Source organism: Rhipicephalus microplus, chromosome 5, assembly GCF_043290135.1.
Source record: "Rhipicephalus microplus isolate Deutch F79 chromosome 5, USDA_Rmic, whole genome shotgun sequence".
Classification (NCBI taxonomy): Eukaryota; Metazoa; Arthropoda; class Arachnida; order Ixodida; family Ixodidae; genus Rhipicephalus; species Rhipicephalus microplus.
The window spans coordinates 173,726,250-173,748,160 of record NC_134704.1 but is presented as its reverse complement, the minus strand read 5'-3'; the positions used below and the strand labels follow the sequence as shown (position 1 = coordinate 173,748,160).

Genomic DNA, 21,911 nt, shown 5'->3' with positions numbered 1-21,911 from the left:
CCTCTTTTCCTTGTGTCCGTGTACGTCTTTGCGCAAAGAAGTCATGATCGAGTACCAACTCGCCCAACTTTCAGTACTTTTGTTTTCGAAGTTTAGTTCGAAATACTTCTGATGGTGTCACTGCCTGAACAAAACGCTGCGCAGGCGCCGATGCTTCTTTAGTTAAAGCGCCTGTCTAGTAAACAGGAGATCGTGAGTTCGAATCTCAACGGTGCCTCGAGAGTCAAGACAAACGTCTCTCTAGTTTTTTGTTTTCGAAGTTTAGTCCGAAATATTTCTGATGGTGTCACTTCCTGAACAAGACGCTGCACAGGTGCCGTGGCTTAGTTGGTTAAAGCGCCTGTCTAGTAATCAGGAGATCGTAAGTTCGAATCTCACCGGTGCCTCGAGAGTCAAGACAAACATCTCTCTAGCTTTTTTGTTTTCGAAGTTTAGTTCGAAATACTTCTGATGGTGTCACTGACTGAACAAGGCGCTGCGCAGGCGCCGTGGCTCAGTTAGTTAAAGCGCCTGTCTAGTAAACAAGAGATCGTGAGTTCGAATCTCACCGGTGCCTCGAGAGTCAAGACAAACGGCTCTCTAGTTTTTGTTTTCGAAGTTTACTTCGAAATACTTCTGTTGGTGTCACTGCCTGAACAAGACGCTGCGCAGGCGCCGTGGCTTAGTTGGTTAAAACGCATGTCTAGTAAACAGGAGATCATTTTTTCGAATCTCACCGGTGCCACGAGAGTCAAGACAAACGTCTGTCTAGTTTTTTGTTTTCGAAGTTTAGATCTAAATGCTTCTGATGGTGTCACTGCCTGAACAAGACGCTGCGCGGGCGCCGTGGCTTAGTTGGTTAAAGCGCCTGTCTAGTAAACCGGAGATCGTGAGTTCGAATCTCACTGGTGCCTCGAGAGTCAAGACTAACGTCTCTCTAGTTTTTTGTTTTCGAAGTATAGTTCGAAATACTTCAGATGGTGTCACTGCCTGAAGAAGACGCTGCGCAGGTGCCGTGGCTTAGTTAGTTAAAGCGCCTGTCTAGTAAACAGGAGATCGTGAGTTCGAATCTCACCGGTGCCTCGGGAGTCAAGACTAACGTCTCTCTAGTTTTTTGTTTTTGAAGTTTAGTTCGAAATACTTCTGATGGTGTCACTGCCTGAACAATAGGCTGCGCAGGCGCCGTGGCTCAGTTGGTTAAAGCGCCTGTCTAGTAAACAGAAGATTACGAGTTCGAATCTCACTGGTGCCTCGAGAGTCAAGACTAACGTCTCTCTAGTTTTTTGTTTTCGAAGTATAGTTCGAAATACTTGTGATGGTGTCACTGCCTGAACAAGACGCTGCAGGCGCCGTGGCTTAGTTAGTTAAAGCGCCTGTCTGGTAAACAGGAGATCGTGAGGTCGAATCTCACCGGTGCCTCGGGAGTCAAGACTGACGTCTCTCTAGTTTTTTGTTTTCGAACATTCATGACTTTTTTGCGCAAACACGTACACGGACACAAGGAAAAGAGGCAAACAACACGGGCGCCCGTGTTGTTTGCCTCTTTTCCTTGTGTCCGTGTACGTCTTTGCGCAAAGAAGTCATGATCGAGTACCAACTCGCCCAACTTTCAGTACTTTTGTTTTCGAAGTTTAGTTCGAAATACTTCTGAAGGTGTCACTGCCTGAACAAAACGCTGCGCAGGCGCCGTAGCTTAGTTAGTTAAAGCGCCTGTCTAGTAAACAGGAGATCGTGAGTTCGAATCTCACCGGTGCCTCGAGAGTCAAGACAAACGTCTCTCTAGTTTTTTTGTTTTCGAAGTTTAGTTCGAAATACTTCTGATGGTGTCACTGCCTGAACCAGACGCTGCGCAGGTGCCGTGGCTTAGTTGGTTAAAGCGCCTGTCTAGTAAACAGGAGATCGTGAGTTCGAATCTCACCGGTGCCTCGAGAGTCAAGACTAACGTCTCTCTAGTTTTTTTGTTTTCGAAGTATAGTTCGAAATACTTCAGATGGTGTCACTGCCTGAACAAGACGCGTCGCGGGCGCTGTGGCTTAGTTAGTTAAAGCGCCTGTGTAGTAAACAGGTGATCGTGAGTTCGAATCTCACCGGTGCCTCGGGAGTCAAGACTAACGTCTCTCTAGTTTTTTGTTTTCAAAGTTTAGTTCGAAATAGTTCTGATGGTGTCACTTCCTGAACAAGACGCTGCACAGGTGCCGTGGCTTAGTTGGTTAAACCGCCTGTCTAGTAAACAGGAGATCGTGAGTTCGAATCTCACCGGTGCCTCGAGAGTCAAGACTAACGTCTCTCTAGTTTTTTGTTTTTGAAGTACAGTTCGAAATACTTCTGATGGTGTCACTGCCTGAACAAGACGCTGCAGACGCCGTGGCTTAGTTAGTTAAAGCGCCTGTCTGGTAAACAAGAGATCGTGAGTTCGAATCTCGCCGGTGCCTCGGGAGTCAAGACTGACGTCTCTCTAGTTTTTTGTTTTCGAAGTTTAGTTCGAAATACTTCTGATGGTGTCACTGCCTGAACCAGACGCTGCGCAGGCGCCGTAGCTTAGTTGGTTAAAGCGCCTGTCTAGTAAACAGGAGATCGTGAGTTCGAATCTCACCGGTGCCTCGAGAGTCAAGACTAACGTCTCTCTAGTTTTTTTGTTTTCGAAGTATAGTTCGAAATACTTCAGATGGTGTCACTGCCTGAACAAGACGCGTCGCGGGCGCTGTGGCTTAGTTAGTTAAAGCGCCTGTGTAATAAACAGGTGATCGTGAGTTCGAATCTCACCGGTGCCTCGGGAGTCAAGACTAACATCTCTCTAGTTTTTTTGTTTTCGAAGTTTAGTTCGAAATAGTTCTGATGGTGTCACTTCCTGAACAAGACGCTGCACAGGTGCCGTGGCTTAGTTGGTTAAACCGCCTGTCTGGTAAACAGGAGATCGTGAGTTCGAATCTCACCGGTGCCTCGAGAGTCAAGACAAACGTCTCTCTAGTTTTTTGTTTTCGAAGTTTTGTTCGAAATAATTCTGATGGTGTCACTGCCAGAACAAGATGCTGCGCAGGTGCTGTGGCTTAGTTGGTTAAAGCGCCAGTCTAGTAAACAGGAGATCATGAGTTCGAATCTCACCGGTGCCTCGAGAGTCAAGACAAACATCTCTCGAGCTTTTTGTTTTCGAAGTTTAGTTCGAAATACTTCTGATGGTGTCACTGACTGAACAAGGCGCTGCGCAGGCGCCGTGGCTCAGTTAGTTAAAGCGCCTGTCTAGTAAACAGGAGATCGTGAGTTCGAATCTCACCGGTGCCTCGAGAGTCAAGACAAACGGCTCTCTAGTTTTTTGTTTTCGAAGTTTACTTCGAAATACTTCTGTTGGTGTCACTGCCTGAACAAGACGCTGCGCAGGCGCCGTGACTTAGTTGGTTAAAGCGCATGTCTAGTAAACAGGAGATCATTTGTTCGAATCTCACCGGTGCCACGAGAGTCAAGACAAACGTCTGTCTAGTTTTTTGTTTTCGAAGTTTAGTTCTAAATGCTTCTGATGGTGTCACTGCCTGAACAAGACGCTGCGCGGGCGCCGTGGCTTAGTTGGTTAAAGCACCTGTCTAGTGAACAGGAGATCGTGAATTCGAATCTCACCGGTGCCTCGAGAGTGAAGACTAACGTCTCTCTAGTTTTTTGTTTTCGAAGTATAGTTCCAAATAATTCTGATGGTGTCACTGCCTGAACAAAACGCTGCGCAGGCGCCGTGGCTTCTCTAGTTAAAGCGCCTGTCTAGTAAACAGGATATCGTGAGTTTGAATCTCACCGGTGCCTCGAGAGTCAAGACAAACCTTTCTCTAGTTTTTTTGTTTTTGAAGCATAATTTAAAATGCTTCTAATGGTGTCACTGCCTGAAGAAGATGCTGCGCAGTCACCGTGTCTTAGTTTGTTATCTCACCTGTCTAGTAAACAGGAGATAGTGAGCTCGAATCTCACCGGTACCTCGAGAGACAAGACAAATTTCTCTCTAATTTTTTGTTTTCGAAGTATAGTTCGAAATACTTCTAATGGTGTCACTGCCTCAACGAGACGCCGCGCAGGCGCCATGGCTTAGTTGGTTAAAGCGCCTGCCTAGTAAACAAGAAATCGTGAGTTCGAATCTCACCGGTGCCTCGAGAGTAAAGACAAACGTCTCTCTAGTTTTTTGTTTTCGAAGTTTAGTTCGAAATACTTCTGATGGTGTCACTGCCCGAACAAGACGCTGCGCTGGCGCCGTGGCTTAGTTAGTTAAAGCGCCTGTCTAGTAAACAGGTGATCGTGAGTTCGAATCTCACCGGTGCCTCGGGAGTCAAGACTAACGTCTCTCTAGTTTTTTGTTTTCGAAGTTTAGTTCGAAATATTTCTGATGGTGTCACTTCCTGAACAAGACGCTGCACAGGTGCCGTGGCTTAGTTGGTTAAAGCGCCTGTCTAGTAAACAGGAGATCATGAGTTCGAATCTCACCGGTGCCTCGAGAGTCAAGACAAACATCTCTCTAGCTTTTTGTTTTCGAAGTTTAGTTCGAAATACTTCTGATGTTGTCACTGACTGAACAAGGCGCTGCGCAGGCGCCGTGGCTCAGTTAGTTAAAGCGCCTGTCTAGTAAACAAGAGATCGTGAGTTCGAATCTCACCGGTGCCTCGAGAGTCAAGACAAACGGCTCTCTAGTTTTTTGTTTTCGAAGTTTACTTCGAAATACTTCTGTTGGTGTCACTGCCTGAACAAGACGCTGCGCAGGCGCCGTGGCTTAGTTGGTTAAAGTGCATGTCTAGTAAACAGGGGATCATTTGTTCGAATCTCACCGGTGCCACGAGAGTCAAGACAAACGTCTGTCTAGTTTTTTGTTTTCGAAGTTTAGTTCGAAATAATTCTGATGGTGTCACTGCCTGAACAAGATGCTGCGCAGGCGCTGTGGCTTAGTTAGTTAAAGCGCCTGTCTAGTAAGAGGAAGATCGTGAGTTCGAATCTCACCTGTGCCTCGAGAGTCAAGACAAAGGTCTTACTAGTTTTTTTGTTTTTGAAGTATAATTTAAAATGCTTTTAATGGTGTCACTGCCTGAAGAAGATGCTGCGCAGTCACCGTGTCTTAGTTCGTTATCTCACCTGTCTAGTAAACAGGAGATAGTGAGCTCGAATCTCACCAGTACCTCGAGAGACAAGACAAATTTCTCTGTAATTTTTTGTTTTCGAAGTTTAGTTCGAAATACTTCTGATGGTGTCACTGCCTGAACAACAGGCTGCGCAGGCGCCGTGGATTAGTTGGTTAAAGCGCCGGTCTAGTAAACTGGAGATCATGAGTTCGAATCTCACCGGTGCCTCGAGAGTCAAGACAAACGTCTCTCTAGTTTTTTGTTTTTGAAGTTTAGTTCGAAATACTTCTGATGGTGTCACTGCCTGAACAAGACGCTGCGCAGGCGCCGTGGCTTAGTTAGGTAAAGCGCCTGTCTAGTAAACAAGAGATCGTGAGTTAGAATTTCACCGGTGCCTCGGGAGTCAAGACTAACGTCTCTCTAGTTTTTTGTTTTCGAACATTCATGACTTCTTTGCGCAAACACGTACACGGACACAAGGAAAAGAGGGAAACAACACGGGCGCCCGTGTTGTTTGCCTCTTTTCCTAGTGTCCGTGTACGTGTTTGCGCAAAGAAGTCATGATCGAGTACGAACTCGCCCAACTTTCAGTACTTTTGTTTTCGAAGTTTAGTTCGAAATACTTCTGATGGTGTCACTGCCTGAACAAGACTCTGCGCAGGCGCCGTGGCCTATTTGGTTGAAGCGCTTGTCTAGTAAACCGGAGATTGTGAGTTCGAATCTCACCGGTGCCTCGAGTGTCAAGACAAACGTCTCTCTAGTTTTTTTGTTTTCGAAGTATAGTTCGAAATACTTCAGATGGTGTCACTGCCTGAACAAGACGCTGCGCAGGCACCGTGGCTTAGTTAGTTAAAGCGCCTGTCTAGTAAACAGGAGATCGTGAGTTCGAATCTCACCGGTGCCTCGAGAGTCAAGACAAACGGCTCTCTCTGGTTTTTTGTTTTCGAAGTTTACTTCGAAATACTTCTGTTGGTGTCACTGCCTGAACAAGACGCTGCGCAGGCGCCGAGGCTTAGTTGGTTGAAGCGCATGTGTAGTAAACAGGAGATCATTTGTTCGAATCTCACCGGTGCCACGAGAGTCAAGACACACGTCTGTCTAGATTTTGTTTTCGAAGTTTAGTTCTAAATGCTTCTGATGGGGTCACTGCCTGAACAAGACGCTGCGCGGGCGCCGTGGCTTAGTTGGTTAAAGCGCCTGTCTAGCAAACAGGAGATCGTGAGTTCGAATCTCACCGGTGCCTCGAGAGTCAAGACTAACGTCTATCTAGTTTTTTTTGTTTTCGAAGTATTGTTCGAAATACTTCTAATGGTGTCACTGCCTAAACAAGACGCTGCGCAGGCGCCGTGGCTTATTTGGTTAAAGCGCCTGTCTAGTAAACCGGAGATCGTGAGTTCGAATCTCACCGGTGCCTCGAGAGTCAAGACAAACGTCTCTCTAGTTTTTTGTTTTCGAAGTTTAGTTCGAAATACTTCTGATGGTGTCACTGCCTGAACAAGACGCTGCGCAGGCGCCATGGCTTAGTTGGTAAAAGCGCCTGTCTAGTAAACAGGAGATCGTGAGTTCGAATCTCACCGGTGCCTCGGGAGTCAAGACTAACGTCTCTCTAGTTTTTTGTTTTTGAAGTTTAGTTCGAGATACTTCTGATGGTGTCACTGCCTGAACAAGACGCTGCACAGGTGCCATGGCTTAGTTGGTTAAAGTGCCTGTCTAGTAAACAGGAGATCGTGTGTTCAAATCTCACCGGTGCCTCGAGAGTCAAGACAAACATCTCTCAAGCTTTTTGTTTTCGAAGTTTAGTTCAAAATACTTCTGATGGTGTCACTGCCTGAACAACAGGCTGCGCAGGCGCCGTGGCTCAGTTGGTTAAAGCGCCTGACTAGTGAACAGAAGATTATGAGTTCGAATCCCACCGGTGCCTCGAGAGTCAAGACTAACGTCTCTCTAGTTTTTTGTTTTCGAAGTATAGTTCGAAATATTTCTGATGGTGTCACTGCCTGAACAAGACGCTGCAGGCGCCGTGGCTTAGTTAGTTAAAGCGCCTGTCTGGTAAACAGGAGATCGTGAGGTCGAATCTCACCGGTGCCTCGGGAGTCAAAACTGACGTCTCTCTAGTTTTTTGTTTTCGAACATTCATGACTTTTTTGCGCAAACACGTACACGGACACAAGGAAAAGAGGCAAACAACACGGGCGCCCGTGTTGTTTGCTCTTTTCCTTGTGTCCGTGTACGTCTTTGCGCAAAGAAGTCATGATCGAGTACCAACTCGCCCAACTTTCAGTACTTTTGTTTTCGAAGTTTAGTTCGAAATACTTCTGATGGTGTCACTGCCTGAACAAAACGCTGCGCAGGCGCCGTAGCTTAGTTAGTTAAAGCGCCTGTCTAGTAAACAGGAGATCGTGAGTTCGAATCTCACCGGTGCCTCGAGAGTCAAGACTAACGTCTCTCTAGTTTTTTGTTTTCGAAGTATAGTTCGAAATACTTCTGATGGTGTCACTTCCTGAGCAAGACGCTGCGCAGGCGCTGTGGCTTAGTTGGTTAAAGCGCCTGTCTAGTAAACAGGAGATCGTGAGTTCGAATCTCACCGGTGCCTCGAGAGTCAAGACTAACGTCTCTCTAGTTTTTTTGTTTTCGAAGTATAGTTCGAAATACTTCAGATGGTGTCACTGCCTGAACATGACGCTGCGCAGGCGCTGTGGCTTGGTTAGTTAAAGCGCCTGTCTAGTAAACAGGTGATCGTGAGTTCGAATGTCACCGGTGCCTCGGGAGTCAAGACTAACGTCTCTCTAGTTTTTTGTTTTCGAAGTTTAGTCCGAAATAGTTCTGATGGTGTCACTTCCTGAACAAGACGCTGCACAGGTGCCGTGGCTTAGTTGGTTAAAGCGCCTGTCTAGTAAACAGGAGATCGTAAGTTCGAATCTCACCGGTGCCTCGAGAGTCAAGACAAACATCTCTCTAGCTTTTTGTTTTCGAAGTTTAGTTCGAAATACTTCTGATGGTGTCACTGACTGAACAAGGCGCTGCGCAGGCGCCGTGGCTCAGTTAGTTAAAGCGCCTGTCTAGTAAACAAGATATCGTGAGTTCGAATCTCACCGGTGCCTCGAGAGTCAAGACAAACGGCTCTCTAGTTTTTTGTTTTCGAAGTTTACTTCGAAATACTTCTGTTGGTGTCACTGCCTGAACAAGACGCTGCGCAGGCGCCGTGGCTTAGTTGGTTAAAACGCATGTCTAGTAAACAGGAGATCATTTGTTCGAATCTCACCGGTGCCACGAGAGTCAAGACAAACGTCTGTCTAGTTTTTTGTTTTCGAAGTTTAGATCTAAATGCTTCTGATGGTGTCACTGCCTGAACAAGACGCTGCGCGGGCGCCGTGGCTTAGTTGGTTAAAGCGCCTGTCTAGTAAACCGGAGATCGTGAGTTCGAATCTCACTGGTGCCTCGAGAGTCAAGACTAACGTCTCTCTAGTTTTTTGTTTTCGAAGTATAGTTCGAAATACTTCAGATGGTGTCACTGCCTGAAGAAGACGCTGCGCAGGTGCCGTGGCTTAGTTAGTTAAAGCGCCTGTCTAGTAAACAGGAGATCGTGAGTTCGAATCTCACCGGTGCCTCGGGAGTCAAGACTAACGTCTCTCTAGTTTTTTGTTTTTGAAGTTTAGTTCGAAATACTTCTGATGGTGTCACTGCCTGAACAATAGGCTGCGCAGGCGCCGTGGCTCAGTTGGTTAAAGCGCCTGTCTAGTAAACAGAAGATTACGAGTTCGAATCTCACTGGTGCCTCGAGAGTCAAGACTAACGTCTCTCTAGTTTTTTGTTTTCGAAGTATAGTTCGAAATACTTCTGATGGTGTCACTGCCTGAACAAGACGCTGCAGGCGCCGTGGCTTAGTTAGTTAAAGCGCCTGTCTGGTAAACAGGAGATCGTGAGGTCGAATCTCACCGGTGCCTCGGGAGTCAAGACTGACGTCTCTCTAGTTTTTTGTTTTCGAACATTCATGACTTTTTTGCGCAAACACGTACACGGACACAAGGAAAAGAGGCAAACAACACGGGCGCCCGTGTTGTTTGCCTCTTTTCCTTGTGTCCGTGTACGTCTTTGCGCAAAGAAGTCATGATCGAGTACCAACTCGCCCAACTTTCAGTACTTTTGTTTTCGAAGTTTAGTTCGAAATACTTCTGATGGTGTCACTGCCTGAACAAAACGCTGCGCAGGCGCCGTAGCTTAGTTAGTTAAAGCGCCTGTCTAGTAAACAGGAGATCGTGAGTTCGAATCTCACCGGTGCCTCGAGAGTCAAGACAAACGTCTCTCTAGTTTTTTTGTTTTCGAAGTTTAGTTCGAAATACTTCTGATGGTGTCACTGCCTGAACCAGACGCTGCGCGGGTGCCGTGGCTTAGTTGGTTAAAGCGCCTGTCTAGTAAACAGGAGATCGTGAGTTCGAATCTCACCGGTGCCTCGAGAGTCAAGACTAACGTCTCTCTAGTTTTTTTGTTTTCGAAGTTTACTTCGAAATACTTCTGATGGTGTCACTGCCTGAACCAGACGCTGCGCAGGTGCCGTGGCTTAGTTGGTTAAAGCGCCTGTCTAGTAAACAGGAGATCGTGAGTTCGAATCTCACCGGTGCCTCGAGAGTCAAGACTAACGTCTCTCTAGTTTTTTTATTTTCGAAGTATAGTTCGAAATACTTCAGATGGTGTCACTGCCTGAACAAGACGCGTCGCGGGCGCTGTGGCTTAGTTAGTTAAAGCGCCTGTGTAGTAAACAGGTGATCGTGAGTTCGAATCTCACCGGTGCCTCGAGAGTAAAGACAAACGTCTCTCTAGTTTTTTGTTTTCGAAGTTTAGTTCGAAATACTTCTGATGGTGTCACTGCCTGAACAAGACGCTGCGCAGGCGCCGATGCTTCTTTAGTTAAAGCGCCTGTCTAGTAAACAGGAGATCGTGAGTTCGAATCTCACCGGTGCCTCGAGAGTCAAGACAAACGTCTCTCTAGTTTTTCGTTTTCGAAGTTTAGTTCGAAATACTTCTGATGGTGTCACTGCCCGAACAAGACGCTGCGCTGGCGCCGTGGCTTAGTTAGTTAAAGCGCCTGTCTAGTAAACAGGTGATCGTGAGTTCGAATCTCACCGGTGCCTCGGGAGTCAAGACTAACGTCTCTCTAGTTTTTTGTTTTCGAAGTTTAGTTCGAAATATTTCTGATGGTGTCACTTCCTGAACAAGACGCTGCACAGGTGCCGTGGCTTAGTTGGTTAAAGCGCCTGTCTAGTAAACAGGAGATCATGAGTTCGAATCTCACCGGTGCCTCGAGAGTCAAGACAAACATCTCTCTAGCTTTTTGTTTTCGAAGTTTACTTCGAAATACTTCTGTTGGTGTCACTGCCTGAACAAGACGCTGCGCAGGCGCCGTGGCTTAGTTGGTTAAAGTGCATGTCTAGTAAACAGGGGATCATTTGTTCGAATCTCACCGGTGCCACGAGAGTCAAGACAAACGTCTGTCTAGTTTTTTGTTTTCGAAGTTTAGTTCGAAATAATTCTGATGGTGTCACTGCCTGAACAAGATGCTGCGCAGGCGCTGTGGCTTAGTTAGTTAAAGCGCCTGTCTAGTAAGAGGAAGATCGTGAGTTCGAATCTCACCTGTGCCTCGAGAGTCAAGACAAAGGTCTTACTAGTTTTTTTGTTTTTGAAGTATAATTTAAAATGCTTTTAATGGTGTCACTGCCTGAAGAAGATGCTGCGCAGTCACCGTGTCTTAGTTCGTTATCTCACCTGTCTAGTAAACAGGAGATAGTGAGCTCGAATCTCACCAGTACCTCGAGAGACAAGACAAATTTCTCTGTAATTTTTTGTTTTCGAAGTTTAGTTCGAAATACTTCTGATGGTGTCACTGCCTGAACAACAGGCTGCGCAGGCGCCGTGGCTTAGTTGGTTAAAGCGCCGGTCTAGTAAACTGGAGATCATGAGTTCGAATCTCACCGGTGCCTCGAGAGTCAAGACAAACGTCTCTCTAGTTTTTTGTTTTTGAAGTTTAGTTCGAAATACCTCTGATGGTGTCACTGCCTGAACAAGACGCTGCGCAGGCGCCGTGGCTTAGTTAGGTAAAGCGCCTGTCTAGTAAACAAGAGATCGTGAGTTCGAATTTCACCGGTGCCTCGGGAGTCAAGACTAACGTCTCTCTAGTTTTTTGTTTTCGAACATTCATGACTTCTTTGCGCAAACACGTACACGGACACAAGGAAAAGAGGGAAACAACACGGGCGCCCGTGTTGCTTGCCTCTTTTCCTAGTGTCCGTGTACGTGTTTGCGCAAAGAAGTCATGATCGAGTACGAACTCGCCCAACTTTCAGTACTTTTGTTTTCGAAGTTTAGTTCGAAATACTTCTGATGGTGTCACTGCCTGAACAAGACTCTGCGCAGGCGCCGTGGCCTATTTGGTTGAAGCGCTTGTCTAGTAAACCGGAGATTGTGAGTTCGAATCTCACCGGTGCCTCGAGTGTCAAGACAAACGTCTCTCTAGTTTTTTTGTTTTCGAAGTATAGTTCGAAATACTTCAGATGGTGTCACTGCCTGAACAAGACGCTGCGCAGGCACCGTGGCTTAGTTAGTTAAAGCGCCTGTCTAGTAAACAGGAGATCGTGAGTTCGAATCTCACCGGTGCCTCGAGAGTCAAGACAAACGGCTCTCTCTGGTTTTTTGTTTTCGAAGTTTACTTCGAAATACTTCTGTTGGTGTCACTGCCTGAACAAGACGCTGCGCAGGCGCCGTGGCTTAGTTGGTTGAAGCGCATGTGTAGTAAACAGGAGATCATTTGTTCGAATCTCACCGGTGCCACGAGAGTCAAGACATACGTCTGTCTAGATTTTGTTTTCGAAGTTTAGTTCTAAATGCTTCTGATGGGGTCACTGCCTGAACAAGACGCTGCGCGGGCGCCGTGGCTTAGTTGGTTAAAGCGCCTGTCTAGCAAACAATGGATCGTGAGTTCGAATCTCACCGGTGCCTCGAGAGTCAAGACTAACGTCTATCTAGTTTTTTTTGTTTTCGAAGTATTGTTCGAAATACTTCTAATGGTGTCACTGCCTAAACAAGACGCTGCGCAGGCGCCGTGGCTTATTTGGTTGAAGCGCCTGTCTAGTAAACCGGAGATCGTGAGTTCGAATCTCACCGGTGCCTCGAGAGTCAAGACAAACGTCTCTCTAGTTTTTTGTTTTCGAAGTTTAGTTCGAAATACTTCTGATGGTGTCACTGCCTGAACAAGACGCTGCGCGGGCGCTGTGGCTTAGTTAGTTAAAGCGCCTGTCTAGTAAACAGGAGATCATGAGTTCGAATCTCACCGGTGCCTCGAGAGTCAAGACAAACGTCTCTCTAGTTTTTTGTTTTCGAAGTTTAGTTCGAAATACTTCTGATGGTGTCACTGCCTGAACAAGACGCTGCGCAGGCGCCGTGGCTTAGTTAGTTAAAGCGCCTGTGTAATAAACAGGTGATCGTGAGTTCGAATCTCACCGGTGCCTCGGGAGTCAAGACTAACGTCTCTCTAGTTTTTTTGTTTTCGAAGTTTAGTTCGAAATACTTCTGATGGTGTCACTGCCTGAACAAAACGCTGCGCAGGCGCTGTGGCTTAGTTGGTTAAAGCGCCTGTCTAGTAAACAGGAGATCGTGAGTTCGAATCTCACCGGTGCCTCGAGAGTCAAGACTAACGTCTCTCTAGTTTTTTTGTTTTCGAAGTATAGTTCGAAATACTTCAGATGGTGTCACTGCCTGAACATGACGCTGCGCAGGCGCTGTGGCTTGGTTAGTTAAAGCGCCTGTCTAGTAAACAGGTGATCGTGAGTTCGAATGTCACCGGTGCCTCGAGAGTCAAGACAAACGTCTCTCTAGTTTTTTGTTTTCGAAGTTTAGTTCGAAATACTTCTGATGGTGTCACTGCCTGAACCAGACGCTGCGCAGGTGCCGTGGCTTAGTTGGTTAAAGCGCCTGTCTAGTAAACAGGAGATCGTGAGTTCGAATCTCACCGGTGCCTCGAGAGTCAAGACTAACGTCTCTCTAGTTTTTTTGTTTTCGAAGTATAGTTCGAAATACTTCAGATGGTGTCACTGCCTGAACAAGACGCGTCGTGGGCGCTGTGGCTTAGTTAGTTAAAGCGCCTGTGTAGTAAACAGGTGATCGTGAGTTCGAATCTCACCGGTGCCTCGGGAGTCAAGACTAACGTCTCTCTAGTTTTTTGTTTTCAAAGTTTAGTTCGAAATAGTTCTGATGGTGTCACTTCCTGAACAAGACGCTGCACAGGTGCCGTGGCTTAGTTGGTTAAACCGCCTGTCTGGTAAACAAGAGATCGTGAGTTCGAATCTCGCCGTTGCCTCGGGAGTCAAGACTGACGTCTCTCTAGTTTTTTTGTTTTCGAAGTTTAGTTTGAAATACTTCTGATGGTGTCACTGCCAGAACGAGACGCTGCGCAGGCGCCGTAGCTTAGTTGGTTAAAGCGCCTGTCTAGTAAACAGGAGATCGTGAGTTCGAATCTCACCGGTGCCTCGAGAGTCAAGAGTAACGTGTCTCTAGTTTTTTTGTTTTCGAAGTATAGTTCGAAATACTTCAGATGGTGTCACTGCCTGAACAAGACGCGTCGCGGGCGCTGTGGCTTAGTTAGTTAAAGCGCCTGTGTAGTAAACAGGTGATCGTGAGTTCGAATCTCACCGGTGCCTCGGGAGTCAAGACTAACGTCTCTCTAGTTTTTTGTTTTCGAAGTTTAGTTCGAAATAGTTCTGATGGTGTCACTTCCTGAACAAGACGCTGCACAGGTGCCGTGGCTTAGTTGTTTAAACCGCCTGTCTGGTAAACAGGAGATCGTGAGTTCGAATCTCACCGGTGCCTCGAGAGTCAAGACAAACTTCTCTCTAGTTTTTTGTTTTCGAAGTTTTGTTCGAAATAATTCTGATGGTGTCACTGCCAGAACAAGATGCTGCGCAGGCGCTGTGGCTTAGTTAAAGCGCCTGTCTAGTAAGAGGAAGATCGTGAGTTCAAATCTCACCTGTGCCTCGAGAATCAAGACAAACATCTTACTAGTTTTTTTGTTTTTGAAGTATAATTTAAAATGCTTTTAATGGTGTCACTGCCTGAAGAAGATGCTGCGCAGTCACCGTGTCTTAGTTCGTTATCTCACCTGTCTAGTAAACAGGAGATAGTGAGCTCGAATCTCACCAGTACCTCGAGAGACAAGACAAATTTCTCTGTAATTTTTTGTTTTCGAAGTTTAGTTCGAAATACTTCTGATGGTGTCACTGCCTGAACAACAGGCTGCGCAGGCGCCGTGGCTTAGTTGGTTAAAGCGCCAGTCTAGTAAACAGGAGATCATGAGTTCGAATCTCACCGGTGCCTCGAGAGTCAAGACAAACGTCTCTCTAGTTTTTTGTTTTCGAAGTTTAGTTCGAAATACTTCTGATGGTGTCACTGCCTGAACAAGACGCTCCGCAGGCGCCGTGGCTTAGTTAGTTAAAGCGCCTGTCTAGTAAACAGGAGATCGTGAGTTCGAATCTCACCGGTGCCTCGGGAGTCAAGACTAACGTCTCTCTAGTTTTTTGTTTTTGAAGTTTAGTTCGAAATACTTCTGATGGTGTCACTGCCTGAACAATAGGCTGCGCAGGCGCCGTGGCTCAGTTGGTTAAAGCGCCTGTCTAGTAAACAGGAGATCATTTGTTCGAATCTCACCGGTGCCACGAGAGTCAAGACATACGTCTGTCTAGATTTTGTTTTCGAAGTTTAGTTCTAAATGCTTCTGATGGGGTCACTGCCTGAACAAGACGCTGCGCGGGCGCCGTGGCTTAGTTGGTTAAAGCGCCTGTCTAGCAAACAGGAGATCGTGAGTTCGAATCTCACCGGTGCCTCGAGAGTCAAGACTAACGTCTATCTAGTTTTTTTTGTTTTCGAAGTATTGTTCGAAATACTTCTAATGGTGTCACTGCCTAAACAAGACGCTGCGCAGGCGCCGTGGCTTATTTGGTTAAAGCGCCTGTCTAGTAAACCGGAGATCGTGAGTTCGAATCTCACCGGTGCCTCGAGAGTCAAGACTAACGTCTCTCTAGTTTTTTGTTTTCGAAGTATAGTTCGAAATACTTCAGATGGTGTCACTGCCTGAAGAAGACGCTGCGCAGGTGCCGTGGCTTAGTTAGTTAAAGCGCCTGTCTAGTAAACAGGAGATCGTGAGTTCGAATCTCACCGGTGCCTCGGGAGTCAAGACTAACGTCTCTCTAGTTTTTTGTTTTTGAAGTTTAGTTCGAAATACTTCTGATGGTGTCACTGCCTGAACAATAGGCTGCGCAGGCGCCGTGGCTCAGTTGGTTAAAGCGCCTGTCTAGTAAACAGAAGATTACGAGTTCGAATCTCACTGGTGCCTCGAGAGTCAAGACTAACGTCTCTCTAGTTTTTTGTTTTCGAAGTATAGTTCGAAATACTTCTGATGGTGTCACTGCCTGAACATGACGCTGCAGGCGCCGTGGCTTAGTTAGTTAAAGCGCCTGTCTGGTAAACAGGAGATCGTGAGGTCGAATCTCACCGGTGCCTCGGGAGTCAAGACTGACGTCTCTCTAGTTTTTTGTTTTCGAACATTCATGACTTTTTTGCGCAAACACGTACACGGACACAAGGAAAAGAGGCAAACAACACGGGCGCCCGTGTTGTTTGCCTCTTTTCCTTGTGTCCGTGTACGTCTTTGCGCAAAGAAGTCATGATCGAGTACCAACTCGCCCAACTTTCAGTACTTTTGTTTTCGAAGTTTAGTTCGAAATACTTCTGAAGGTGTCACTGCCTGAACAAAACGCTGCGCAGGCGCCGTAGCTTAGTTAGTTAAAGCGCCTGTCTAGTAAACAGGAGATCGTGAGTTCGAATCTCACCGGTGCCTCGAGAGTCAAGACAAACGTCTCTCTAGTTTTTTTGTTTTCGAAGTTTAGTTCGAAATACTTCTGATGGTGTCACTGCCTGAACCAGACGCTGCGCAGGTGCCGTGGCTTAGTTGGTTAAAGCGCCTGTCTAGTAAACAGGAGATCGTGAGTTCGAATCTCACCGGTGCCTCGAGAGTCAAGACTAACGTCTCTCTAGTTTTTTTGTTTTCGAAGTATAGTTCGAAATACTTCAGATGGTGTCACTGCCTGAACAAGACGCGTCGCGGGCGCTGTGGCTTAGTTAGTTAAAGCGCCTGTGTAGTAAACAGGTGATCGTGAGTTCGAATCTCACCGGTGCCTCGGGAGTCAAGACTAACGTCTCTCTAGTTTTTTGTTTTCAAAGTTTAGTTCGAAATAGTTCTGATGGTGTCACTTCCTGAACAAGACGCTGCACAGGTGCCGTGGCTTAGTTGGTTAAACCGCCTGTCTAGTAAACAGGAGATCGTGAGTTCGAATCTCACCGGTGCCTCGAGAGTCAAGACTAACGTCTCTCTAGTTTTTTGTTTTTGAAGTACAGTTCGAAATACTTCTGATGGTGTCACTGCCTGAACAAGACGCTGCAGACGCCGTGGCTTAGTTAGTTAAAGCGCCTGTCTGGTAAACAAGAGATCGTGAGTTCGAATCTCGCCGGTGCCTCGGGAGTCAAGACTGACGTCTCTCTAGTTTTTTGTTTTCGAAGTTTAGTTCGAAATACTTCTGATGGTGTCACTGCCTGAACCAGACGCTGCGCAGGCGCCGTAGCTTAGTTGGTTAAAGCGCCTGTCTAGTAAACAGGAGATCGTGAGTTCGAATCTCACCGGTGCCTCGAGAGTCAAGACTAACGTCTCTCTAGTTTTTTTGTTTTCGAAGTATAGTTCGAAATACTTCAGATGGTGTCACTGCCTGAACAAGACGCGTCGCGGGCGCTGTGGCTTAGTTAGTTAAAGCGCCTGTGTAATAAACAGGTGATCGTGAGTTCGAATCTCACCGGTGCCTCGGGAGTCAAGACTAACATCTCTCTAGTTTTTTTGTTTTCGAAGTTTAGTTCGAAATAGTTCTGATGGTGTCACTTCCTGAACAAGACGCTGCACAGGTGCCGTGGCTTAGTTGGTTAAACCGCCTGTCTGGTAAACAGGAGATCGTGAGTTCGAATCTCACCGGTGCCTCGAGAGTCAAGACAAACGTCTCTCTAGTTTTTTGTTTTCGAAGTTTTGTTCGAAATAATTCTGATGGTGTCACTGCCAGAACAAGATGCTGCGCAGGTGCTGTGGCTTAGTTGGTTAAAGCGCCAGTCTAGTAAACAGGAGATCATGAGTTCGAATCTCACCGGTGCCTCGAGAGTCAAGACAAACATCTCTCGAGCTTTTTGTTTTCGAAGTTTAGTTCGAAATACTTCTGATGGTGTCACTGACTGAACAAGGCGCTGCGCAGGCGCCGTGGCTCAGTTAGTTAAAGCGCCTGTCTAGTAAACAGGAGATCGTGAGTTCGAATCTCACCGGTGCCTCGAGAGTCAAGACAAACGGCTCTCTAGTTTTTTGTTTTCGAAGTTTACTTCGAAATACTTCTGTTGGTGTCACTGCCTGAACAAGACGCTGCGCAGGCGCCGTGACTTAGTTGGTTAAAGCGCATGTCTAGTAAACAGGAGATCATTTGTTCGAATCTCACCGGTGCCACGAGAGTCAAGACAAACGTCTGTCTAGTTTTTTGTTTTCGAAGTTTAGTTCTAAATGCTTCTGATGGTGTCACTGCCTGAACAAGACGCTGCGCGGGCGCCGTGGCTTAGTTGGTTAAAGCACCTGTCTAGTGAACAGGAGATCGTGAATTCGAATCTCACCGGTGCCTCGAGAGTGAAGACTAACGTCTCTCTAGTTTTTTGTTTTCGAAGTATAGTTCCAAATAATTCTGATGGTGTCACTGCCTGAACAAAACGCTGCGCAGGCGCCGTGGCTTCTCTAGTTAAAGCGCCTGTCTAGTAAACAGGATATCGTGAGTTTGAATCTCACCGGTGCCTCGAGAGTCAAGACAAACCTTTCTCTAGTTTTTTTGTTTTTGAAGCATAATTTAAAATGCTTCTAATGGTGTCACTGCCTGAAGAAGATGCTGCGCAGTCACCGTGTCTTAGTTTGTTATCTCACCTGTCTAGTAAACAGGAGATAGTGAGCTCGAATCTCACCGGTACCTCGAGAGACAAGACAAATTTCTCTCTAATTTTTTGTTTTCGAAGTATAGTTCGAAATACTTCTAATGGTGTCACTGCCTCAACGAGACGCCGCGCAGGCGCCATGGCTTAGTTGGTTAAAGCGCCTGCCTAGTAAACAAGAAATCGTGAGTTCGAATCTCACCGGTGCCTCGAGAGTAAAGACAAACGTCTCTCTAGTTTTTTGTTTTCGAAGTTTAGTTCGAAATACTTCTGATGGTGTCACTGCCCGAACAAGACGCTGCGCTGGCGCCGTGGCTTAGTTAGTTAAAGCGCCTGTCTAGTAAACAGGTGATCGTGAGTTCGAATCTCACCGGTGCCTCGGGAGTCAAGACTAACGTCTCTCTAGTTTTTTGTTTTCGAAGTTTAGTTCGAAATATTTCTGATGGTGTCACTTCCTGAACAAGACGCTGCACAGGTGCCGTGGCTTAGTTGGTTAAAGCGCCTGTCTAGTAAACAGGAGATCATGAGTTCGAATCTCACCGGTGCCTCGAGAGTCAAGACAAACATCTCTCTAGCTTTTTGTTTTCGAAGTTTAGTTCGAAATACTTCTGATGTTGTCACTGACTGAACAAGGCGCTGCGCAGGCGCCGTGGCTCAGTTAGTTAAAGCGCCTGTCTAGTAAACAAGAGATCGTGAGTTCGAATCTCACCGGTGCCTCGAGAGTCAAGACAAACGGCTCTCCAGTTTTTTGTTTTCGAAGTTTACTTCGAAATACTTCTGTTGGTGTCACTGCCTGAACAAGACGCTGCGCAGGCGCCGTGGCTTAGTTGGTTAAAGTGCATGTCTAGTAAACAGGGGATCATTTGTTCGAATCTCACCGGTGCCACGAGAGTCAAGACAAACGTCTGTCTAGTTTTTTGTTTTCGAAGTTTAGTTCGAAATAATTCTGATGGTGTCACTGCCTGAACAAGATGCTGCGCAGGCGCTGTGGCTTAGTTAGTTAAAGCGCCTGTCTAGTAAGAGGAAGATCGTGAGTTCGAATCTCACCTGTGCCTCGAGAGTCAAGACAAAGGTCTTACTAGTTTTTTTGTTTTTGAAGTATAATTTAAAATGCTTTTAATGGTGTCACTGCCTGAAGAAGATGCTGCGCAGTCACCGTGTCTTAGTTCGTTATCTCACCTGTCTAGTAAACAGGAGATAGTGAGCTCGAATCTCACCAGTACCTCGAGAGACAAGACAAATTTCTCTGTAATTTTTTGTTTTCGAAGTTTAGTTCGAAATACTTCTGATGGTGTCACTGCCTGAACAACAGGCTGCGCAGGCGCCGTGGATTAGTTGGTTAAAGCGCCGGTCTAGTAAACTGGAGATCATGAGTTCGAATCTCACCGGTGCCTCGAGAGTCAAGACAAACGTCTCTCTAGTTTTTTGTTTTTGAAGTTTAGTTCGAAATACTTCTGATGGTGTCACTGCCTGAACAAGACGCTGCGCAGGCGCCGTGGCTTAGTTAGGTAAAGCGCCTGTCTAGTAAACAAGAGATCGTGAGTTAGAATTTCACCGGTGCCTCGGGAGTCAAGACTAACGTCTCTCTAGTTTTTTGTTTTCGAACATTCATGACTTCTTTGCGCAAACACGTACACGGACACAAGGAAAAGAGGGAAACAACACGGGCGCCCGTGTTGTTTGCCTCTTTTCCTAGTGTCCGTGTACGTGTTTGCGCAAAGAAGTCATGATCGAGTACGAACTCGCCCAACTTTCAGTACTTTTGTTTTCGAAGTTTAGTTCGAAATACTTCTGATGGTGTCACTGCCTGAACAAGACTCTGCGCAGGCGCCGTGGCCTATTTGGTTGAAGCGCTTGTCTAGTAAACCGGAGATTGTGAGTTCGAATCTCACCGGTGCCTCGAGTGTCAAGACAAACGTCTCTCTAGTTTTTTTGTTTTCGAAGTATAGTTCGAAATACTTCAGATGGTGTCACTGCCTGAACAAGACGCTGCGCAGGCACCGTGGCTTAGTTAGTTAAAGCGCCTGTCTAGTAAACAGGAGATCGTGAGTTCGAATCTCACCGGTGCCTCGAGAGTCAAGACAAACGGCTCTCTCTGGTTTTTTGTTTTCGAAGTTTACTTCGAAATACTTCTGTTGGTGTCACTGCCTGAACAAGACGCTGCGCAGGCGCCGAGGCTTAGTTGGTTGAAGCGCATGTGTAGTAAACAGGAGATCATTTGTTCGAATCTCACCGGTGCCACGAGAGTCAAGACACACGTCTGTCTAGATTTTGTTTTCGAAGTTTAGTTCTAAATGCTTCTGATGGGGTCACTGCCTGAACAAGACGCTGCGCGGGCGCCGTGGCTTAGTTGGTTAAAGCGCCTGTCTAGCAAACAGGAGATCGTGAGTTCGAATCTCACCGGTGCCTCGAGAGTCAAGACTAACGTCTATCTAGTTTTTTTTGTTTTCGAAGTATTGTTCGAAATACTTCTAATGGTGTCACTGCCTAAACAAGACGCTGCGCAGGCGCCGTGGCTTATTTGGTTAAAGCGCCTGTCTAGTAAACCGGAGATCGTGAGTTCGAATCTCACCGGTGCCTCGAGAGTCAAGACAAACGTCTCTCTAGTTTTTTGTTTTCGAAGTTTAGTTCGAAATACTTCTGATGGTGTCACTGCCTGAACAAGACGCTGCGCAGGCGCCATGGCTTAGTTGGTAAAAGCGCCTGTCTAGTAAACAGGAGATCGTGAGTTCGAATCTCACCGGTGCCTCGGGAGTCAAGACTAACGTCTCTCTAGTTTTTTGTTTTTGAAGTTTAGTTCGAGATACTTCTGATGGTGTCACTGCCTGAACAAGACGCTGCACAGGTGCCATGGCTTAGTTGGTTAAAGTGCCTGTCTAGTAAACAGGAGATCGTGTGTTCAAATCTCACCGGTGCCTCGAGAGTCAAGACAAACATCTCTCAAGCTTTTTGTTTTCGAAGTTTAGTTCAAAATACTTCTGATGGTGTCACTGCCTGAACAACAGGCTGCGCAGGCGCCGTGGCTCAGTTGGTTAAAGCGCCTGACTAGTGAACAGAAGATTATGAGTTCGAATCCCACCGGTGCCTCGAGAGTCAAGACTAACGTCTCTCTAGTTTTTTGTTTTCGAAGTATAGTTCGAAATATTTCTGATGGTGTCACTGCCTGAACAAGACGCTGCAGGCGCCGTGGCTTAGTTAGTTAAAGCGCCTGTCTGGTAAACAGGAGATCGTGAGGTCGAATCTCACCGGTGCCTCGGGAGTCAAAACTGACGTCTCTCTAGTTTTTTGTTTTCGAACATTCATGACTTTTTTGCGCAAACACGTACACGGACACAAGGAAAAGAGGCAAACAACACGGGCGCCCGTGTTGTTTGCTCTTTTCCTTGTGTCCGTGTACGTCTTTGCGCAAAGAAGTCATGATCGAGTACCAACTCGCCCAACTTTCAGTACTTTTGTTTTCGAAGTTTAGTTCGAAATACTTCTGATGGTGTCACTGCCTGAACAAAACGCTGCGCAGGCGCCGTAGCTTAGTTAGTTAAAGCGCCTGTCTAGTAAACAGGAGATCGTGAGTTCGAATCTCACCGGTGCCTCGAGAGTCAAGACTAACGTCTCTCTAGTTTTTTGTTTTCGAAGTATAGTTCGAAATACTTCTGATGGTGTCACTTCCTGAGCAAGACGCTGCGCAGGCGCTGTGGCTTAGTTGGTTAAAGCGCCTGTCTAGTAAACAGGAGATCGTGAGTTCGAATCTCACCGGTGCCTCGAGAGTCAAGACTAACGTCTCTCTAGTTTTTTTGTTTTCGAAGTATAGTTCGA

At 46.5% G+C, this 21,911-nt stretch overlaps 53 non-coding genes across 53 annotated transcripts; all 53 read left to right on the top strand.

The window, feature by feature from the left end:
* Positions 1–819: 819 nt before the first annotated feature.
* On the top strand, positions 820–893 carry TRNAT-AGU (transfer RNA threonine (anticodon AGU)). The gene has a single exon. It is a non-coding gene; the product is annotated as a tRNA-Thr (tRNA).
* A 95-nt stretch (positions 894–988) lies between these two features.
* TRNAT-AGU (transfer RNA threonine (anticodon AGU)) lies at positions 989–1,062 on the top strand. Its single transcript has one exon. It is a non-coding gene; the product is annotated as a tRNA-Thr (tRNA).
* A 262-nt stretch (positions 1,063–1,324) lies between these two features.
* On the top strand, positions 1,325–1,398 carry TRNAT-GGU (transfer RNA threonine (anticodon GGU)). The gene has a single exon. It is a non-coding gene; the product is annotated as a tRNA-Thr (tRNA).
* A 263-nt stretch (positions 1,399–1,661) lies between these two features.
* On the top strand, positions 1,662–1,735 carry TRNAT-AGU (transfer RNA threonine (anticodon AGU)). The gene has a single exon. It is a non-coding gene; the product is annotated as a tRNA-Thr (tRNA).
* Positions 1,736–1,831: 96 nt separating this feature from the next.
* On the top strand, positions 1,832–1,905 carry TRNAT-AGU (transfer RNA threonine (anticodon AGU)). Its single transcript has one exon. It is a non-coding gene; the product is annotated as a tRNA-Thr (tRNA).
* Positions 1,906–2,506: 601 nt separating this feature from the next.
* On the top strand, positions 2,507–2,580 carry TRNAT-AGU (transfer RNA threonine (anticodon AGU)). The gene has a single exon. It is a non-coding gene; the product is annotated as a tRNA-Thr (tRNA).
* Positions 2,581–2,676: 96 nt separating this feature from the next.
* TRNAI-AAU (transfer RNA isoleucine (anticodon AAU)) lies at positions 2,677–2,750 on the top strand. Its single transcript has one exon. It is a non-coding gene; the product is annotated as a tRNA-Ile (tRNA).
* Positions 2,751–2,846: 96 nt separating this feature from the next.
* TRNAT-GGU (transfer RNA threonine (anticodon GGU)) lies at positions 2,847–2,920 on the top strand. Its single transcript has one exon. It is a non-coding gene; the product is annotated as a tRNA-Thr (tRNA).
* A 264-nt stretch (positions 2,921–3,184) lies between these two features.
* Positions 3,185–3,258, top strand: TRNAT-AGU (transfer RNA threonine (anticodon AGU)). Its single transcript has one exon. It is a non-coding gene; the product is annotated as a tRNA-Thr (tRNA).
* A 264-nt stretch (positions 3,259–3,522) lies between these two features.
* On the top strand, positions 3,523–3,596 carry TRNAT-AGU (transfer RNA threonine (anticodon AGU)). The gene has a single exon. It is a non-coding gene; the product is annotated as a tRNA-Thr (tRNA).
* Positions 3,597–4,199: 603 nt separating this feature from the next.
* Positions 4,200–4,273, top strand: TRNAT-AGU (transfer RNA threonine (anticodon AGU)). The gene has a single exon. It is a non-coding gene; the product is annotated as a tRNA-Thr (tRNA).
* Positions 4,274–4,368: 95 nt separating this feature from the next.
* Positions 4,369–4,442, top strand: TRNAT-AGU (transfer RNA threonine (anticodon AGU)). Its single transcript has one exon. It is a non-coding gene; the product is annotated as a tRNA-Thr (tRNA).
* Positions 4,443–5,890: 1,448 nt separating this feature from the next.
* TRNAT-AGU (transfer RNA threonine (anticodon AGU)) lies at positions 5,891–5,964 on the top strand. The gene has a single exon. It is a non-coding gene; the product is annotated as a tRNA-Thr (tRNA).
* A 265-nt stretch (positions 5,965–6,229) lies between these two features.
* On the top strand, positions 6,230–6,303 carry TRNAA-AGC (transfer RNA alanine (anticodon AGC)). Its single transcript has one exon. It is a non-coding gene; the product is annotated as a tRNA-Ala (tRNA).
* A 266-nt stretch (positions 6,304–6,569) lies between these two features.
* TRNAT-AGU (transfer RNA threonine (anticodon AGU)) lies at positions 6,570–6,643 on the top strand. Its single transcript has one exon. It is a non-coding gene; the product is annotated as a tRNA-Thr (tRNA).
* Positions 6,644–7,074: 431 nt separating this feature from the next.
* TRNAT-GGU (transfer RNA threonine (anticodon GGU)) lies at positions 7,075–7,148 on the top strand. Its single transcript has one exon. It is a non-coding gene; the product is annotated as a tRNA-Thr (tRNA).
* A 262-nt stretch (positions 7,149–7,410) lies between these two features.
* On the top strand, positions 7,411–7,484 carry TRNAT-AGU (transfer RNA threonine (anticodon AGU)). The gene has a single exon. It is a non-coding gene; the product is annotated as a tRNA-Thr (tRNA).
* A 95-nt stretch (positions 7,485–7,579) lies between these two features.
* Positions 7,580–7,653, top strand: TRNAT-AGU (transfer RNA threonine (anticodon AGU)). The gene has a single exon. It is a non-coding gene; the product is annotated as a tRNA-Thr (tRNA).
* A 772-nt stretch (positions 7,654–8,425) lies between these two features.
* On the top strand, positions 8,426–8,499 carry TRNAT-AGU (transfer RNA threonine (anticodon AGU)). The gene has a single exon. It is a non-coding gene; the product is annotated as a tRNA-Thr (tRNA).
* Positions 8,500–8,594: 95 nt separating this feature from the next.
* Positions 8,595–8,668, top strand: TRNAT-AGU (transfer RNA threonine (anticodon AGU)). Its single transcript has one exon. It is a non-coding gene; the product is annotated as a tRNA-Thr (tRNA).
* Positions 8,669–8,930: 262 nt separating this feature from the next.
* Positions 8,931–9,004, top strand: TRNAT-GGU (transfer RNA threonine (anticodon GGU)). The gene has a single exon. It is a non-coding gene; the product is annotated as a tRNA-Thr (tRNA).
* Positions 9,005–9,267: 263 nt separating this feature from the next.
* Positions 9,268–9,341, top strand: TRNAT-AGU (transfer RNA threonine (anticodon AGU)). The gene has a single exon. It is a non-coding gene; the product is annotated as a tRNA-Thr (tRNA).
* A 96-nt stretch (positions 9,342–9,437) lies between these two features.
* On the top strand, positions 9,438–9,511 carry TRNAT-AGU (transfer RNA threonine (anticodon AGU)). Its single transcript has one exon. It is a non-coding gene; the product is annotated as a tRNA-Thr (tRNA).
* A 96-nt stretch (positions 9,512–9,607) lies between these two features.
* On the top strand, positions 9,608–9,681 carry TRNAT-AGU (transfer RNA threonine (anticodon AGU)). The gene has a single exon. It is a non-coding gene; the product is annotated as a tRNA-Thr (tRNA).
* A 434-nt stretch (positions 9,682–10,115) lies between these two features.
* On the top strand, positions 10,116–10,189 carry TRNAT-AGU (transfer RNA threonine (anticodon AGU)). Its single transcript has one exon. It is a non-coding gene; the product is annotated as a tRNA-Thr (tRNA).
* A 95-nt stretch (positions 10,190–10,284) lies between these two features.
* TRNAT-AGU (transfer RNA threonine (anticodon AGU)) lies at positions 10,285–10,358 on the top strand. Its single transcript has one exon. It is a non-coding gene; the product is annotated as a tRNA-Thr (tRNA).
* A 603-nt stretch (positions 10,359–10,961) lies between these two features.
* On the top strand, positions 10,962–11,035 carry TRNAT-AGU (transfer RNA threonine (anticodon AGU)). The gene has a single exon. It is a non-coding gene; the product is annotated as a tRNA-Thr (tRNA).
* A 602-nt stretch (positions 11,036–11,637) lies between these two features.
* TRNAT-AGU (transfer RNA threonine (anticodon AGU)) lies at positions 11,638–11,711 on the top strand. Its single transcript has one exon. It is a non-coding gene; the product is annotated as a tRNA-Thr (tRNA).
* A 265-nt stretch (positions 11,712–11,976) lies between these two features.
* Positions 11,977–12,050, top strand: TRNAA-AGC (transfer RNA alanine (anticodon AGC)). The gene has a single exon. It is a non-coding gene; the product is annotated as a tRNA-Ala (tRNA).
* A 435-nt stretch (positions 12,051–12,485) lies between these two features.
* Positions 12,486–12,559, top strand: TRNAI-AAU (transfer RNA isoleucine (anticodon AAU)). Its single transcript has one exon. It is a non-coding gene; the product is annotated as a tRNA-Ile (tRNA).
* A 96-nt stretch (positions 12,560–12,655) lies between these two features.
* On the top strand, positions 12,656–12,729 carry TRNAT-AGU (transfer RNA threonine (anticodon AGU)). The gene has a single exon. It is a non-coding gene; the product is annotated as a tRNA-Thr (tRNA).
* Positions 12,730–12,994: 265 nt separating this feature from the next.
* Positions 12,995–13,068, top strand: TRNAT-AGU (transfer RNA threonine (anticodon AGU)). The gene has a single exon. It is a non-coding gene; the product is annotated as a tRNA-Thr (tRNA).
* A 435-nt stretch (positions 13,069–13,503) lies between these two features.
* Positions 13,504–13,577, top strand: TRNAT-AGU (transfer RNA threonine (anticodon AGU)). The gene has a single exon. It is a non-coding gene; the product is annotated as a tRNA-Thr (tRNA).
* A 265-nt stretch (positions 13,578–13,842) lies between these two features.
* On the top strand, positions 13,843–13,916 carry TRNAT-GGU (transfer RNA threonine (anticodon GGU)). The gene has a single exon. It is a non-coding gene; the product is annotated as a tRNA-Thr (tRNA).
* A 599-nt stretch (positions 13,917–14,515) lies between these two features.
* TRNAT-AGU (transfer RNA threonine (anticodon AGU)) lies at positions 14,516–14,589 on the top strand. The gene has a single exon. It is a non-coding gene; the product is annotated as a tRNA-Thr (tRNA).
* Positions 14,590–14,852: 263 nt separating this feature from the next.
* Positions 14,853–14,926, top strand: TRNAA-AGC (transfer RNA alanine (anticodon AGC)). The gene has a single exon. It is a non-coding gene; the product is annotated as a tRNA-Ala (tRNA).
* A 266-nt stretch (positions 14,927–15,192) lies between these two features.
* Positions 15,193–15,266, top strand: TRNAT-AGU (transfer RNA threonine (anticodon AGU)). The gene has a single exon. It is a non-coding gene; the product is annotated as a tRNA-Thr (tRNA).
* Positions 15,267–15,528: 262 nt separating this feature from the next.
* Positions 15,529–15,602, top strand: TRNAT-GGU (transfer RNA threonine (anticodon GGU)). Its single transcript has one exon. It is a non-coding gene; the product is annotated as a tRNA-Thr (tRNA).
* A 263-nt stretch (positions 15,603–15,865) lies between these two features.
* On the top strand, positions 15,866–15,939 carry TRNAT-AGU (transfer RNA threonine (anticodon AGU)). The gene has a single exon. It is a non-coding gene; the product is annotated as a tRNA-Thr (tRNA).
* A 96-nt stretch (positions 15,940–16,035) lies between these two features.
* On the top strand, positions 16,036–16,109 carry TRNAT-AGU (transfer RNA threonine (anticodon AGU)). Its single transcript has one exon. It is a non-coding gene; the product is annotated as a tRNA-Thr (tRNA).
* Positions 16,110–16,710: 601 nt separating this feature from the next.
* On the top strand, positions 16,711–16,784 carry TRNAT-AGU (transfer RNA threonine (anticodon AGU)). Its single transcript has one exon. It is a non-coding gene; the product is annotated as a tRNA-Thr (tRNA).
* A 96-nt stretch (positions 16,785–16,880) lies between these two features.
* Positions 16,881–16,954, top strand: TRNAI-AAU (transfer RNA isoleucine (anticodon AAU)). Its single transcript has one exon. It is a non-coding gene; the product is annotated as a tRNA-Ile (tRNA).
* Positions 16,955–17,050: 96 nt separating this feature from the next.
* Positions 17,051–17,124, top strand: TRNAT-GGU (transfer RNA threonine (anticodon GGU)). The gene has a single exon. It is a non-coding gene; the product is annotated as a tRNA-Thr (tRNA).
* Positions 17,125–17,388: 264 nt separating this feature from the next.
* Positions 17,389–17,462, top strand: TRNAT-AGU (transfer RNA threonine (anticodon AGU)). The gene has a single exon. It is a non-coding gene; the product is annotated as a tRNA-Thr (tRNA).
* A 264-nt stretch (positions 17,463–17,726) lies between these two features.
* On the top strand, positions 17,727–17,800 carry TRNAT-AGU (transfer RNA threonine (anticodon AGU)). The gene has a single exon. It is a non-coding gene; the product is annotated as a tRNA-Thr (tRNA).
* Positions 17,801–18,403: 603 nt separating this feature from the next.
* Positions 18,404–18,477, top strand: TRNAT-AGU (transfer RNA threonine (anticodon AGU)). Its single transcript has one exon. It is a non-coding gene; the product is annotated as a tRNA-Thr (tRNA).
* Positions 18,478–18,572: 95 nt separating this feature from the next.
* Positions 18,573–18,646, top strand: TRNAT-AGU (transfer RNA threonine (anticodon AGU)). The gene has a single exon. It is a non-coding gene; the product is annotated as a tRNA-Thr (tRNA).
* Positions 18,647–20,094: 1,448 nt separating this feature from the next.
* Positions 20,095–20,168, top strand: TRNAT-AGU (transfer RNA threonine (anticodon AGU)). Its single transcript has one exon. It is a non-coding gene; the product is annotated as a tRNA-Thr (tRNA).
* A 265-nt stretch (positions 20,169–20,433) lies between these two features.
* Positions 20,434–20,507, top strand: TRNAA-AGC (transfer RNA alanine (anticodon AGC)). Its single transcript has one exon. It is a non-coding gene; the product is annotated as a tRNA-Ala (tRNA).
* A 266-nt stretch (positions 20,508–20,773) lies between these two features.
* On the top strand, positions 20,774–20,847 carry TRNAT-AGU (transfer RNA threonine (anticodon AGU)). The gene has a single exon. It is a non-coding gene; the product is annotated as a tRNA-Thr (tRNA).
* A 431-nt stretch (positions 20,848–21,278) lies between these two features.
* TRNAT-GGU (transfer RNA threonine (anticodon GGU)) lies at positions 21,279–21,352 on the top strand. The gene has a single exon. It is a non-coding gene; the product is annotated as a tRNA-Thr (tRNA).
* A 262-nt stretch (positions 21,353–21,614) lies between these two features.
* Positions 21,615–21,688, top strand: TRNAT-AGU (transfer RNA threonine (anticodon AGU)). Its single transcript has one exon. It is a non-coding gene; the product is annotated as a tRNA-Thr (tRNA).
* Positions 21,689–21,783: 95 nt separating this feature from the next.
* TRNAT-AGU (transfer RNA threonine (anticodon AGU)) lies at positions 21,784–21,857 on the top strand. The gene has a single exon. It is a non-coding gene; the product is annotated as a tRNA-Thr (tRNA).
* Positions 21,858–21,911: the final 54 nt, after the last annotated feature.